At 51.3% G+C, this 16,398-nt stretch overlaps 1 protein-coding gene across 3 annotated transcripts in view; it reads left to right on the forward strand.

The window, feature by feature from the left end:
* The window catches only part of KIRREL3 (kirre like nephrin family adhesion molecule 3), a 357,261-nt gene that overhangs the window by 256,643 nt on the left and 84,220 nt on the right, over positions 1 to 16,398 (forward strand). The window lies entirely within an intron of this gene.

Here is a 16,398-nt window from a genome sequence, read left to right on the forward strand (position 1 = left end):
GTCTGTCCATAAATTTAAGGATATGAAGAGTGTCAGTGTAAATTTAAGGATATGAAGAGTGTTACCCTGCCTACAGGACCGGGACAACTCCACCCTGTGAGGAAAGGCTGGTTTCATACCATTGCAGTATTTTTAAACTACCTACATATAAATATTTTATCACCTGTGCTTCCCAGTAATTAATATTTCCCATGAGCAGCACAGGAGGCTATTGCCTGGGATTGCAAACTGGAAGTGGCTCCCAAAATCATGTAGAGGACCTTTTTGTGTGGGAGATGGGTGGGGAGCACTGGCAGAGCTGGAGGGCTCTGTTGGGCCTCTGGCAGAGCAGGAGGGAGGCTCTTCCCACAGGAGTGCTGGGAAAAGGCAGGCACGTAGTGAGGCTTCCCGGCATGGATGTGGCTTCAGAGAAGTTAATGAAAATGGTATTTTTCTTGAACAGCTTGGACAGAACCCAGTCTGTATTGTTACTACCAGATTCATCCTGTTTATTCAACCTCAAAGTGAAACGGTTTGCATATTTAAGTTTGTTTAAATTGAAGACTGTGGGGGTTTTTTTCCCTTGTTGTTTTTTTCCTGATTAGTTTCTAGGGAGGAAAAAAAAAAAAAACAACAACCAAACACAAGCCTTTTAAAAAGATCCAAATCAAGAATTTTGTTGCTTTTAGTCAGCTCAACACTGATTAGTTTTAACCAGACAAAAAATGTGAATTAAGGTACCATCTGTGGTTGAAGGTGCACTTCACAGGAATCTGCACTATGAAAATGAGTTCAAATTCCTGCTTTGCAATTTCCCCTGCATTTGTTTTCCTCCTTCCACAACCCTACAACGTTCCCTACTCCCAAACTTTCACAGCTGCCAGCCCTTCCTTCCCTGACCCTGACAATAATGATGATTTTCCTTTGATTCCTCCCTCTGCTCAATCAACCCTTGGCAGCAGCTCAGAGCTCTGACACGTGCCCATACATGAAATAATCCTGGAAATGAATGGGAAAGGGGAATGTTGTCTTGCTCACCGACAACCCCTCCTTTGCCTGGGCTCCCTCCTTCTGTTGTGAAAGCAGGATACATTGCGGGAGCCAGACAAAAGAAATAATGTTATTTAATTAGAGCTAAAGATTTCAAAACTAATTTAGTCCCAGGGCGTACGTCAGAGCTGCTGCGAAGTGTTGATTGAGCAGAGAGATGTTTTTATGGATCAAAAGGAAATCATTATTATCTTTGGGGTTATGGAATGTGTTGAATAGCTGGTAGTTAATGTTTATGTGGATATACATGGTAGTTGCTAATTGGTACATTTACCTAGGATGTTCAGCAACTTATATTTGCAGAGTGTTTTCCTTTTAAGAAAATTAAAGTTACAGCGTGTTCAATTTAGGCCAAATCGATGAGCCAGTGTGGGTTTGGAACCCACTGGTAGCTCATCTTTAACTTTAGGGGTATTTATGCAGATGTTCTGAGGGGGGAATGTGGTCATGGCTCGGAGGCTGCCAGAGCTCCAGGACTGTTTGGACAATGCTCTCCGGCACAGGGTGGGATTGTTGGGGTGTCTGTGCAGGACTTGGTGTTGGACTCAATAATCCTTTTGTGTCCCTTCCAGCTCAGGTGATTGTGTGATTCTGTGACATTTCGGGCTGGCTGGGGAGACAAGAGTGATGATCCCACCTTTGCAGGGGGTTGGTGATCAGCAGCTCACACTATCAGCAGCTCACTGTTCCTTTGGGATGGGGTGTCCTGTGCTGGCAGCGAGGGCGGGGCTGCTGTGGGATCTGTGCTCTGTGTTTTACCCACCCCCGTGGAGGGGACAGAAGTGACACATGAAGAATAGAAGCCTTAAGCCCCGGTGTTTCTGACAGCTGGGGACAATGTGCAGCCTTTCAGGCTGAACTCACCGCCTGACAAGGGGGTAACACGTGTCTGTGAAGGGGGAGAGACATTTCTGGTGCTCCCAGATGTGCAGTACCACCAGCTGTGCAGACATCTCTGCTCTCAGCATGCAGTGTGTGAGCCTGCTGTAGTCAGAGCTAAGCAGCTGTGTCTGGAGGGAGCTGGATCTCCCAGATCTCATCTCCCTGGGTCGGGAAGGGATGTGCCAGGATGCGTGAGCCACTCACAGGAAGGTGCCAGGGGGGCGTTCCTTCATCCCAGTCTGCTCAGTGTCACCTGAGGCTGCAGACTTCCCCTGGGCAGGGGGATCCCTAAGGCATCCCTGGAGCCAGGTGCAAACCATGCAGCTCTTAAGGAAGCGATCCATCACAGCTGAGGCAGAGCTGAGAGGCTCTGGTGGCTGGGAGATTCTTGTGGCTGGGAGCCCAACATCTGCTGCTGGTTTCTCAGCGACTCAAGGGCTCTTCAGCCACCTGGGTGTTAGAGGCAGTTCCTGGGAACTCTATCTCACTCTATCACCCCCAGCCTTGTCTCTGGAAAAACAACCCTGCCTGGTTTTTCGTAGGGGTTGGTGCTGCCTTGTCTGTCCTTGCCAGCTTTTCCACTTCCTTGGTATCAAGAAACCCCCTAATGCCTCCCCATTCAGGCTCCAACTGCTGTCATTCATGTCTGACAACAGCTTTATGGGGCTGATGCCTCCTACTTCCCTGCTCAGATGCAGAGCTACACCATATTTTAATTAAATATTTAAGGTTTTGTCACATTGTTTTCAAATCTACATGGTTAAATGTAGTGGAACAGATCATTCCATAGCCTTGGAAGTCCAAACACTCAAACAGACGAGCCTATTAATGTCATCAGCATCAGAGAAAATCTTTTCTTTGGGGAGTTCCAGGGACAAATATTGCTGGGAAATGTTGTTAATGCATCCCAAAGCTGGAGGGTTCCCCTTCTCCAGGTCTCCCTCACCTTCCCTCTTACCATTGCCCAAACTCTGGGGAAGGATTCACTGCCCAATCTCCTCAGGATATCTGCCCCAAGCAAGGAAGGCTGATAAATCTGATGGGACAGGATTTGGGACATATGGAGGCATCCAGATTTTCTGCAAGCAAAGGATGTCAAGGCAGCTTGTCAGGGGAGCGCAAGCCAGGCAGGCTCTGGGAAGCCACTGGAGGGCTATTTGCTACCTGGTACATCTCTAATGGCAAGGCTGCTTAATTTATGATCTATTTAACTAAGCCAGGGTATTAATTAAATAAAGTAAGAGCCTGATTAGGACTTGGAGAAATTTAAAAATAAAATCAGGCAGCAATCGAGTGAAATTGCAAAGCAAACACTTTGGCTGTAACCACTGGAGAGTTCCCTCCGGTCTTCCATCAAAGCTCAGAGCAGGGAGGGCAAATACAAGAGATTATATTGCCAACAGATGTGTGTTGTTAAAATATGCATCTGCCAGCCGTGTAGCTTCAGGAGCCAGAGGGATCGCTCGTGGATCCTTCTGCACTCACGGGACCATGAAGGAATTTGAGGGCCCGGCAGCCGAGCTGGGATTTGCAGACACGTTAATTAGTGTTGAGTTCCCAGATCTCGGAGGCAGCCAAGTGAGGAGAAACTTTGAAGAGAGCTTTGGTTTCCCTGGGAGGGAGCGGGGGGAGAGAGGGGAGCCCTGGCTCACAGTGCCAACGTGGCCATGGTGTGGTGACACCTCGGCCTACAGTGACACCTTGGCCTGTGGTGACACCTCGGCCTGTGGTGGCACCTTGGCCTACAGTGACACCTCGGCCTGCAGTGACACCTCGGCTTGCAGTGACACCTCGTTCTGTGGAGGCACCTTGGCCTACAGTGACACCTCGGCCTGTAGTGACACCTCGTTCTGTGGAGGCACCTTGGCCTACAGTGACACCTCGGCCTGCAGTGACACCTCGTTCTGTGGAGGCACCTCAGCCTGTGGTGACACCTGGTTCTGTTGGTGACACCTTGGCCTGCAGTGACACCTCGGCCTGCGGTGACACCTCGGCCTACGGTGACACCTCGGCCTGTGGTGGCACTTCGGCCTGTGGTGGCACCTTGGCCTACAGTGACACCTCGGCCTGCAGTGACACCTCGTTCTGTGGAGGCACCTCAGCCTGCAGTGACACCTTGTTCTGTTGGTGACACCTTGTTCTGTTGGTGACACCTCGGCCTGCAGTGACACCTCGGCCTGCGGTGACACCTCGGCCTGTAGCGACCAGGGCTAGCAGGACCCGCCATGCCCGGAGGATGGAGTAACCAGGACAATGAAGCAGATGGATGACGAGGTGTTGGAAACTGGATGGCTCCTCCCCTTCATGGCGCCTTGGCAGGGGCATCCCAAGGCTGTCCTGCCTGCTCTGGCCTCCCCCGTGGGAGATGTGGCACCTCCAGCCCGGCCACGTACCTCGGGCTGTCCTAGGAAGCTCCCAGACACCACTTGCTTGGCACAGGGAAAAGGCTGGTCCCAGAGGTGCCAGTGGGAAATTGGCCACAAGCAGGAAAAGGGAATATGAGGGTGTGAGGAGGGAGGCAGGGGAGCTACTTCCAGAGACTTAAGGTGAATAATTGATAGGCAATTAACTTGTACCTTCACCTTTTATAGTCTTAATTCCCTCTCTCCTCCCCTCCACGGCCTCTTCTAATATTAACTCTGTCTTCACGTGTGTCCCATTAGGAATAAAGCTTTCTTAAATCAACATGAATTATTTAACTCTACAGATTAAGTTAATTTGAAGTGAGAGCTCCTGTCTCTCCTACAATGGCACAAGGCAGGGACAGGAGGGTCACTGGGGTGTCAAGTTCATCCAATCACAGCCATTTTCCTCTTTTTATTTTATTTTTTATTTTATTTTTTATTTTATTCCATTCTTCATTCTTGCCAAGTCTTTCCAGTCCTCCCCTGCAGAGCAGAGTAAGTAATTCCATTACCAAAACGATGGTTGGCAGCTTGAGACATCTGCATTTCCCAGCTTTCAAGCTCTTCAGTGGCATTTTATCAGGAAATAAAGGGGTTATGTCCTGGGTAAGGTCCTTTCTCAACATTTGTTTGTAATGCTGAGCAGCAAGGAGAAAATGTGAGGAGGTGATGTTTCAAATCCAGAAACAGTTCTGCTTGGAACCCTTTTTCCACACTTTTTAATAGAATTCAATTCTCTGAATGCAAAATTCAGAGCATGTAGAGCTGGGATGTCAATTCAGAACAAAAAAAAGAAAAAAAAAAAAGTAATGAAAATGTGATCATTTTCTTCCAGAGAGTCTCTTCTCCTTGAACAACTTCGGGTCTTCACAAAGCTGCATTTTCTGCTGGGAATATTTTCAGTGGCAAAACAGCAACTGGCTCTACTGGGAATGAAACAGAAACATCAAACAATCGAGCGCAAATCCCAAATAACCTAAATATTTGATGTCATGTCTGAGCAGCTTAAGTTTACAGCTCTCTGAGCCGGCTCCTTTTGATAGCAGAGGGTGGCTGGGTTTCCTTGCTCACCTCCCTGAGTGGCTCTGGGGTGGGAAGGCACCTCCATGGGATTGACCATTGCTGCCAGGAAAACCCGGGGGCTCAAAGGTGAAAGGCAGCCGCTGTCTGGAGCAGCCTAGAGCTGCAAAACAGACCACAGAGAGGGACTGTGGGCTAAAAATCTGGGTCTTGAGATGGGTCCTCCCAAGGTGGGTTTCACCTGGGTGGTGGGAAGTGCTGCTTCCCCCGTTCTGGAGGGGTTTGCACCTTGTCTGTGAGGAGAAGGAAGAGGAGGAGGTGAAGGAGAAGAAGGGAAGGCAGCATCTATATGAGCTCTGTTCTCCTTACTTTGAAGGACACAAGCGGAATGACATCTTTACATCCCCAGTAAACATCTGGGCTGGTGGTGGGTGCCAGGATGAAACACTCCATGGGACAGAGCCACCCACCTCAGGCTCTGCCAGGGTCATAGCAGTGGAGTAATGACTTTGCAGTCATACAAACATGGGAGATAAAAGCTAAGGAAAGGGTTTGTTTCACCTTACAGACAATAAAAATTATAAATATCATAGAACCATGGAATGCTTTGGCTTGGAAGGGATATTAAAGATCCTTTAGCTGTGCTTCCCTGCTCTTCCACTATCCCAGGTTGCTCCAAGCGCTGTCCAACCTGCCCTTGGACAATTCCAGGGATCCAGGGGCAGCCACAGCTGCTCTGGGCACCCTGTGCCAGGGCCTCACCACCCTCACAGGGAACAATTCCTGCCCAATCTCCCATCCATCCCTGCCCTCTGGCACTGGGAGCCATTCTCTGTGTCCTGTCCCTCCAGCCCTTGTCCCCAGTCCCTCTCCAGCTCTCCTGGGCCCCTTCAGGCCCTGGCAGGGGCTCTGAGCTCTCCCTGGAGCCTTCTCCTCTCCAGGTGAGCACCCCCAGCTCTGCCAGCCTGGCTCCAGGGCAGAGGGGCTCCAGCCTTGGGGCATCTCCGTGGCCTCCTCTGGGTCCACCCTGACAGGTCCACGTCCCTCCCCACTGGACAGGGCTGTGTCTGAGCAGGGGCTGGTGTTCAGTCACACCAGGAGAAGTTCAGCAGAGCCAGGCCAGCACTAAGCAGATGCTGCCTCTGCTCCATTGAACCCTGCTCCAGATGGGCTCACACAGTTCTTACAAACTTTATATTTTCTTAATGCCCTGAGCCCTGGAGTTGACGGATTCCACCTCTCCCATCAAAGCTTCCTTTCCCTCAGCCCTCAGAGCCACACCAGCACTCCTACCTGCACACTGAAGACTTAAGTACAACAGAGTAAATAGGAAGAGACACGGCTAGAAATGATTAATGTTTGTGTTCCTGTGCCAATCTGTGATTCCTTGTCTCGATGCAGGGAGGGCATCGTGGTTCTGACCCATGGTTTTATCAAACACGAAGCATTTGGCTTCTCTCTGCAGTCTGCTGGGCTGGGCTGACCTGATGGATGCAAAGCACAGAGGGCTGATAAAAAAAACCTTCCTGATTTTTAGTCATCCCTTCATCTCTTCCCAGCCCCTTCTGCTGGCTCTGCCACTGCCCTGGCCGCCTGTTACTCCGGGCTGTGATGGCCACGAGGGTGCTGTGAAAAGATGTGGGGGTGCTGCGTCTCAGGACTCCTCTGTGCTGCTGTTCTCATCACTCGTTCCCGTGTCTGCACCCCCTCTGCACCTCACTGCGGCTCCCCCAGTCTGCACAAGCCATCTGGGGGCCAGCAGCTCCCTGCACATCACACCAGCCTTTCCCTCTGCTGCACCCAGCGCCGCCGGCTCCCTGGGCTGCCTGTGGACAGCAGGCATTATTTTGCTTCACGCGCTTCTGAACCGCTGACACCTCGCATTCTGCACCAGCCAGACCCCCCGCACACGCAAACCTCGCTTTGCTTTCACTCCTACGCACGATTCTCCCTCTTGCCAATCAAGACCCAGCTCCCCCATTCCGCATCCTGCCCGTGCTCCTCTGCATCTGCATCTGTGCCCGCAGCAGCCCCTTTTGTGCCGCTCCCAGCTGCGCACACGGATGCGATGCCGATTGCAGCGCCGGGAGCCGCCGCCGCCAGGCGCTCGGTGGGTTGTTAGTGACCTGACACGAGTATTGACTCCCTCTCCCCTTGCCAGCTGGCAGAGAAGAGCGAGGCTCCCGGAGCGTGACATCACCTGAGCGACAGCCCCCGCTTCGCTATCGATCGCCAGGGTGACAAATGAACCGGCGGCTCGGCAGGGCAGGACCGAGAGCGGAGGAGCCGCTCTGGGACAGGCTGCCTGAAGGGACCCCGTGCCCAGCCTGCAAGAATGTTGTTTCCTCGTTCTAAGAGCTTGGCCAGCCCTTTTTGCTTGTCTTGCATTCCCCTGCTCCCTGAAGCGTTGCCCAGCCTTGACCCACTGTGCCTGAGCTTCTCTGACATCCATTGGACGGTTCAGGCTTCCCAGCAGAGCTCCCAGCAGCTCCCAGCACAGCTCCCAGCTCGTGGCGACGGAAGGGTTGGGAGCCCCGTGATGGATCTCTCTGTTACACATCCGTCACACTGCGTTCCCGGTGCCGCTTGCTTTTGGTGCCCCTGTCAGCGTGATGGATGCCAGCCTCCCATCCCGCAGGAGCACTGGGATGGGTTTGGAGCTGTGGCATTCCTTTTGGCTCCAGCTGGGCTGTAAAACGGGATAGTCATGTCTTAATGACTGACCTGTGGGTGTCCTTGGTAATTAACAGGAGAATAACCTCTCCCACCTCAGGATATTTCCCACATGCCAAGATGGACGAATGACCCTCTGGAAGGGGCTATCGCTCTTTTTTTTAGATTAAAGGTGCCTGATGTGCTCAATTTTGCCCCTTTCAGCAGGCAAAGAGAGGTGGAAATCCTGGACATGGCATTGGATGACGCACCCAGGACTGTCCATCCTCCTCCTGCTCCAGGGAATTGGGCTGGTGCTCTCCCCCAGGGACAGGCACAAAGCCACAATATCGGGTTCCTTTAAACTCAACTCTGACCTCCACAGAGAGAGACAAGGGATTCATGGCAAATTATGGATTTAACACCTATGATGAATCCCCATTACAGCATGAAATGAGAAAGGAAAACGTAGCTAAATGGAAGATTTCCCCTGGGCAGCAGGAGGCTGCAGCTCCTGAGAGGCTAGGGAAAATAGAATGAAAAAAAAATGGGAAAAAAAATAGAGAACTAGGAAAAACCTTGTTCCATTAACTAAATATTGCGAAACCTTTGCAAGCCACTGCTTGCAGGTTAGTGGGGTTTAAAGGCCAGGGCTCAGACCCGTGACACATCCAAGGTTTCCAAATCCATTCCCTTGGTTGTCATGACAAGGGGAAATGAAATACTCTTGATGATGGTCCCTTAGGGGCTCAGAACAACTGATCCCCTCTCCGGGGCCAGGCCCTGCCCTTCACTACATTCTGAGTGTAGCCTGACCCTGCTTCAGTCATCTCCCTTTGGGAAATGCCAATGGAGCACCGGAAGGATAAAAAAATTGCACTGGAAAATGCACTTTTATCTTAGACCAGGCTCCTGGCTCTGAAACATGAGGTTTAAAGCCAGGTTGGACGGGGCTTGAAGCAACCTGGTTTGGTGGAATGTGTCCCTGCCCATGGCAGGGGGGTGGAGTGAGATGGTCTCTGAGGTCCCTTCCAACCCAAACCATCCCAGGATTTTACAGCTCTAGGTTAATGCAGCTGGAGATGAATTCATACTGGGAGAAGATGTCAGTAGCTGTCACTGGGTGGCTTTCCTGGAAGTGCAGGAAGGAAGACAGGCTTTAGCAGCCAAACAGGGGAGGAAAACTGGGGAAGGGGCTCTCAGAGTGCTGCCTGCTTGGCTCATCCTATGGGCAGAAAGGGAATCCGGTCACTTACGGCCTCAATGGAAACACACACAGCCTGAGGTAATTTCTGTGGTGCCAAAGCCTCCATGTGCAATCCTTCAGATCCCTCAGGTTCAAATCCCTCCCTTAAAGAGCAGGAGAAAGGAGCAGGGTGAGGCAGGAACAGCAGCCTTCGGGTCACAGGTATGGTTCCTGCGCCCACTGCAGCTCCGGCCGCGACAGGAGGGAGTCCAGGAGCTTGGCGTAGTCACTCATTCCTGGGGTTGGGCAGCAGCCAAGCAGAAACACTGCAGAGTCACAGTTGTGGAGACAAGTGTCTGTAATCTCCACTGAGTCATAAATCATGGAGGAGCTGAACTCTCCTCCCCGTGACCCCATGGATCCTCTCCCCATCCTCATGGCGATGAGCGCCGGACAGCCTGCGGTGGGTCCGGATAATCCCGGGAACATCCTCATACCCGAGGTGGTTGTTTCTTATTCAGGTTGTTGCTAGGGAATTCTGCAGAGATTTCTCTTAGTGGGTGAGAAGCGACTTTCAAATCAGCGGCAGCATGAAAAAAATTGCGCCGGAAAAATAAGAGTCTTTCATGAGATCCCATTTAATTGCTAACGAAGACAAAAATCACGGCTCTCACATTTGGTTCCCCAACAAAACCCAGATAGCAGCTGCCCCGTACATATCTGATTCCAACGGGTAGGTTTAAAAGATACAGAAGGTATTTAATGATAATGATAATGATTTACATTTATATAGTGCCTTGTATCCACTGGGATCACAAAGTGCTTTATATATGTATGGATAAAAATATCCTGGATAACAAGCACTCCATCCATCACCAAATCACAGCCCCTTCCCTGGTGAGGCTACAAGCTGTTCAGGAAGGAGTTGCTGCATTTCCAGAGCCACTCTCCCTCTTCACTCCTACAGCACTTGGGGTGCTCTACGGTAATTTAGTAATAAAACCAGGTGATAAAAACACTTTAAAAACAACAATGTCATAAAAAAGGAGAACCTTCAGTGTCATAAAACGACATGCAGAGGAACAGGAGGGGAAACTTGAGAGGGAGAAGGTTATAATGATTTTAAAATAAAACAGAGTAGGTTTGGGTTGGATATTGGGAAGAAATTCTTCCCTGTGAGGTTGGGAAGGCCCCGGCACAGACTGCTCAGAGAAGCTGCCCAATCCCTGGAAGTGCCCAAGGCCAGGATGGACAGGACTTGGAGCAACCTGGGATACTGGAAGGTGTGCCTGCCCATGGCAGGGGAGTGGAACAAGATGAGCTTTAAGGTCCCTTCCAACCCAAACCATTCCAGGATTCCACAATAAATAGGGGCAGTTGCCACCAGGAAGATCTGGTCTGGAGGAGAAATATCATCCAGCTGCTCTGAGTTAGAAGGTGAAGATCTTGGCCAGCAGGAACAGCCCCAAAGCAAGGGTACCAGCTGGGTAGTCAGGGACCTCCCAAAATTACTTTGGAGCTAGCAACAGAAGGAAAAATCCTGACACCTGATGCTCAAATGATGCTGCTTCTTCCAAGCTCTGCTTTGTCCTGCTGCGGAGCAAATCTGTTCCCATGGGTTGGGTGCAACTCAGCTGTCCCACAGCAAGCTCTGCCCATACCACCGTGTTTTGATGGGAGGGATGAAGCCTTCCCAGCCCAAAATCCTCCACCTGAAAGGTGCCACTCGCTTATGCCCCTTTTGGTGCCAGCCTCTGGCTCAGCTGGGCCTGGGAGGCAGGCGAGGGGAGGGGAGAGCGGAAGGCAGAGAGAAATCGAGGCTCTCAGAGACATTCATTCAAAATTCATAGGCGCAAAATTGCAGTCTGCATGGATTTGTTTCCTTTGGAAAATTACAGGAAGCTACAGGCACCAACAACTGTTATTCAAATAGCCACTTTGGATGATTAGGATGGCAGGAGGCTGTACTTACACATGCAGACCCAATATAATCAGGCACGAGGCAGGGTAGGAAGGCAAGGCCGGGGAAGGGAAGCTGGAGGAGCTCAGAAGCAAAAACAGCAGCAGGGTGGCTCTGTGGGAAAAGCCACGGGGCCAAATCCAGCCCCACTGCTGGATGCAGCAGGAGCAGACAATTAGTTCCAGATTTGGGGTGATGAGCACAGAGCTGGGTGATCCCTGGTGATTCCTGGGGGAAGTTTCTCAGCCCTCGTGGGTCAGCAGCTGAGAGCAGGCAGTGCACAGGGACGAGCACCATTCCTGCAGCGGGGGCTGTGCTCTGCCCTGCACGTACATCACAGCCCAGGAAGCACCACAGAGTCACAGAAACCCACAAGGGTTTGGGTTTGAAGGCACCTTAAAGGCCACCTCATTCCAGCTTTCTGCCAGGGCACGGACACCTTCCACTATCCCAGGCTGCTCAGGTTCACCTTCCTCATCTGCTCTCCTGCCTTCCAGCACAGAAATCCATCATCACTCCCCTGCCTGTTATAAATCAAGAAAAGAAGTTTTGCACACACTGAATTTATTTTTTGAAAAAAGAACTTTAAAACCACATACGCGCAAAACCCTGAGCAAATACTGCTTTGAGGATTGGCCTGTGGGTCAGCGATGAAACACAGGCAAAACATCTGAGCCATGAAGGGCGAAAATTGTATAATAAAAGCAAACTCCGCAGTACAAGCAGAGGAAAAACTCTTGGCTTTGTACTGAGGAGCTGCTTCTCTCCCTTTTAAAATGCTTCTCTGCACTACCAGAGGCGCCGTGCAGTGCAGAGCAGCCAAGAGCGTCTCATCCTCCGCCGGCAGCAGCTCCCGCTCTGCCCAGCGCTCCCCACGGCTGCGCGCCTCTCCGGCGGATGGACGGGTTCCAGCCTCCTGCCGCGCCTTCGCGGGTGCCCGAGGTGTGGGGGAATGTTTGCACACAGGCCCTCGAGGCCCATCTGCAGCGCCGGGCGCCTCGGCAGCAGCGGAACACGTGGCTTGGCAGGGTTTGGCTGGAAGCGCCGCGGGAGCATCCTGAGCCTGGCGGAACCACAGCCCTGCAGCAGGAGGGTGCCACCTCCTCACCCTGGCTGCAAGGGCACGCAGGGCTCCAGGGGGGAGTGGCAAAGTCTTCTTCTTCGGGAAGAAATTCCTCCATGTGAGGATTGCCCAGAGCGGCTGCCCTATCCCTGGAAGTGTTCAAGGCCAGGTTGGATGGTCTTGGAGCAACTTGGTCTGGTGGAAGGTGTCCCTGCCCATGGCAGGGGGGTGGAACTGGATGGGTTTTAAGGTTCTTCCCGACCTAAACCAGTCCAGGATTCTGAGATTCTGTGATCTCTGTGATGTCGGTAAAGAGAGAGAGCCAGATGGAAGATGAAAGCTGTATTCATGGTAAAGGGGGATAGGAGGGATGGTGACAGTGGGATTTTCTGGAGGTGGAGGCTTGGAGCAATCTGGATGGGTAGAAGGTGTCCCTGCCCATGGCAGGGTGTTGGAACAAGATGATTTTCAACATCCCTTCCAACCCAAGCCTTTCTGGGATTCTATGATTCTATGATTCTATGGGTTTATGTTCCATCAAGCTCTTTTCCTGGCAAGTCAGCGCTGTCCTAAAGCCCCTTGGAGATGGACAAAGTGGATGTGGATGTCTTGGAAAGGAGGGAGACCTAAAAGGACAGAGCAGGAGGTCTGGGAACAGTCGACTTTTAAGCACAGCTTAGAAGGCAGCTTGGACATCCTGCATGTGCAAGGAGATCTTCACAGAGCCTGTGGACTCTCCTTAAACACAGGTTTCCCCCTCCCTTTTTGGGGATCTTGGGATGACCTTGAGCGTGTGTTGGCAGGACACGGATTGTGATGAGCTACTTTGCACATCCAGCTTCTTTCTTGTCTGTACAAGTGCTTCTCTCTTATCTGGTAGTATTTTGCAAAACTTCACAAGCTTTTAGTGGCAAGACTTTTGCTAAGAGGCTGTTGATAAATCTGGAGTAGGCAGCAGGAAGGCTTTAGTGACGTATTCTCCTCCTTTTGACTGGAAAAAGCAGCTTATCTGCTTTGGAGAATACAGGTTCTTCCTCTTTATCCACTCTGAAATCTTATCTAAACTGGTTCAGGTGGCAGAGCTGAGAGAAGGAAATAATTAAGCAAGAGACAGGTGAAATGCTGACATTATTATTACTTAAATGGCCCAAACCTTTTACCTCGTGTATTTTTTATTATTGTTTTACCTTTTTTTTACTGCTGGTGACACATAACAAGGGAGAAATCGGTTTTTCCAGGTTATCTCACCCATCCACACACTTGCCACTTCACCCCCCTTCCTCCCCACCCAAATATAAATCTCGTTTAACTGGTTCTGTTGGCAAGACAGAGAAATAATTAAGGCGAAGGTGGCTGCAGTGTTGATGTTATTACTGTAATGCAGCAGCCTGTTTAGTTTCTTTGCCAATGAAATGCAACCAGGGGAAAATCAGTTTTAAAGATTACCTCCCAGAGATGCAAATAAAGGAGCGGAAACCATGTAGTCAGGAAGAAATGGTCTCAAACTAGGAAACATTTCAAAGTCGGTGACAGTCTCTTAGGGGCTTTTAAGACCACAATTTACCTTTTGACTGCATTCTATTTTCTCTGAAATCCTTTATTTCCCTCTTATTTATTGACTGGAGAGACAGCGCAGAAACGAGAAAGTGATTCTCCAGCCACTGGTCTTAAAAATCCATAGAAGGAAATTGTTCTCAGGAGTGCGGGTTTTTGTTGTTCTTGGGCACTTCTTTTTTCCTCCCTCCTTGTTTTTAGCCCTCTCTGTGAACCAGGGCTTAATTGAATCGCTTTGCCATGGAGGGGCCTCGAACTGGAAGGGATCAAGGTCAGCGGCTCTGGCTGGGAGCGAGAAGCCCTGATTAGAGAGGTGGGAGCCATGGTGATAACGCAGCGGGATGCAGCACATCATGCTCCAGGCCAGCTCGGGATGGAGGTGGACGTGGTGGTCTATCCATCCACACACGGCAACAGCAGCTGAACCACTGCAAGGGGCTTAGGGGGATTTCTTTTGTTTCGGGGATGGCACTGCGGGTTGGGAAATGGGCATCTCTGTCCTCGGATTAGCATCCCAGTCATGGATTAGCATCCTGCTCTAGGACTGGCGCCCTGCTCTCAATGGAACATCCTGCTCTCAGATTAGTATCCTGCTCTGAGATGAACATCCTGATCTCAGATGGGTATCCCACTCTAAAATTGACATCCTGCTCTCAGATTAGCATCCTGCTCCTAGTTCAGCATCCCAGATTTAGATTAGCATTCGACTCTCAGATTAGCATCCCACTCTCAGAGCAGCATCCCACTCTTGGATTAGCATCCTGCTCCTGGTTCAACATCCCAGATTTAGATTAGCATGCGACTCTCGGATAAGCATCCCACTCCTAGATTAGCATCCCACTCTTGGATTAGCATCCTGCTCCTGGTTTAGCATCCCAGATTTAGATTAGCATGAGACTCTCAGATTAGCATTGTGCTCCCAAATTACCGTCCTTCTCCAGGTTTAGCATCCCGCTCTCAGAGCAGCATTCCTCTGGACATCGTGGCACCGTGAGCCCCATGCCTCCTGCTCCTCTTGCCGTGGTTCCCCCCACCACACACACGTGTGCTGCTCACAGGTTCCTGTCTGCGGGTGTTCCCTGCTGGAATGATACTGAGACGTGCAGAAAAAAAACAATCCCAGAGAATTCCCGCAGTGCTGGCCTAGTTAGCCTGTTCCCAGCTGCGAGCTAACGCTGCTGCCCAGGAGAGCCCCCGGAGACTGCTCTGCTTGGAAGAAATAACTAGATTAAAAAATAGCGTATCACTTCAGGGTCAGAATTGGTGCAGCCCCGTAATTAGAGCCTGGATTTCAGAGATTAAATCCTTTAAGGCCGGCTTTCAGTAGCTGTGTTTAATTACACCTCGCATCTCCCAGCCCTGTCTTGGCAGAAAGGACCGTGTAAGGACAGCTCCCGCTCCATCACTGAGGTTTCCTGCTTGTTGATACTTTTCTGCCTAATTCCTGAGGCTGCACCATTTCTTGGCAGTGTGGGCAGCTTGGCAGCAAAGTCCTGCCTGTCCATGCTGCAGAGGCCAAGCTGTGCAACTCCACCAAAGCACGTTGGGCGGTCCCAGGGCATCACAAGGATCCACAGTAGGATGGTGTGGGGGTGGGCAGGAGAGGGAGCACCCACTGCTCAGGGTGGTGCTTCTGGAAGAGCTGAAAAGGGGGATACAGGTTGAGGAAAGCTCCTGGGGCAAGGATTTCTATGCAGAGGCTCCTCAGGTTGGGCTGCTCCATTTCCTGGCACTGTTGGTTTCTGTGTCAGTTCCCCCGACAGCACTTGGAGGTATTTTGCTGTCCAGAGATACCTTTGGCTGGTGCAGAGGCAGCAAGAAGAGTGGGAGAGGAAAACTGCAGAGGCTTGAAAAGTTTCCCTTTTGGAGTGATTCTGCTACAACCGAACTGAACGGAAAAAAGACTGATTTGGGCAGACCTCCACTGACACACCACCAGTTCATCCAATCCCACCCGCCTGGAAAGCTGCCACTCCCTGGGAGTGCCTGTGCCCCTTTGTCTCCCGTGATGTGCTGTGGCGTGTCTCGGTGGCCGAGAGCCCCGGGCTCTGTGTCACGGGAAGGTTTGTGGGGATTGTGTCCATTAACACAACCGAAAAAATGAAACAGGAGCCATTCCCAGCCGGCTCCCAGCTTTTCAGGCAGCCTCTCCTCTCTTCCCATCTCCCCTAAACCCTTTGTGATTTCTGCTGCTGTTGCACACTCCGGGAGCAGCCGCATTCCTGGGATGTGGGTCGAGGCAGCCGGAGCCCTCACCCTGCGAGCCCCGCGGCACCAGGACGCCCCATGTCCCTGCACGTCTCCATTGCTGCGGCGAGAGCACCCTCTCCTGTCTCAGCTCTGCCTCTCCCCGCTCCCTCCCACGGCAGATGCCAGGGCCGAGGCTCCATCGCTTCCCGGGGTGAGGCCGCGGGGACAAGGACAGAGCATCCCGGTGCCCAAACCCTGTCCTGGCACCAGTGACACCCAGGGAGCTCCTGAGAGCAGCACAGGCGACTGTTTAGGAGGACCAGGGGAATGTTTAAGTAAAAAAAAATATAAAATAAAAAATTCAAGGTGTGTTATAATTACTAATTAGATCGGGTTATAATTATCTCTCTTTGCAATCCCATACCTGCCTCAGAATAGCTCCAGTTCCTCCTAACAA

Source organism: Hirundo rustica, chromosome 23 (genome assembly GCF_015227805.2).
Source record: "Hirundo rustica isolate bHirRus1 chromosome 23, bHirRus1.pri.v3, whole genome shotgun sequence".
Lineage (NCBI taxonomy): Eukaryota > Metazoa > Chordata > Aves > Passeriformes > Hirundinidae > Hirundo > Hirundo rustica.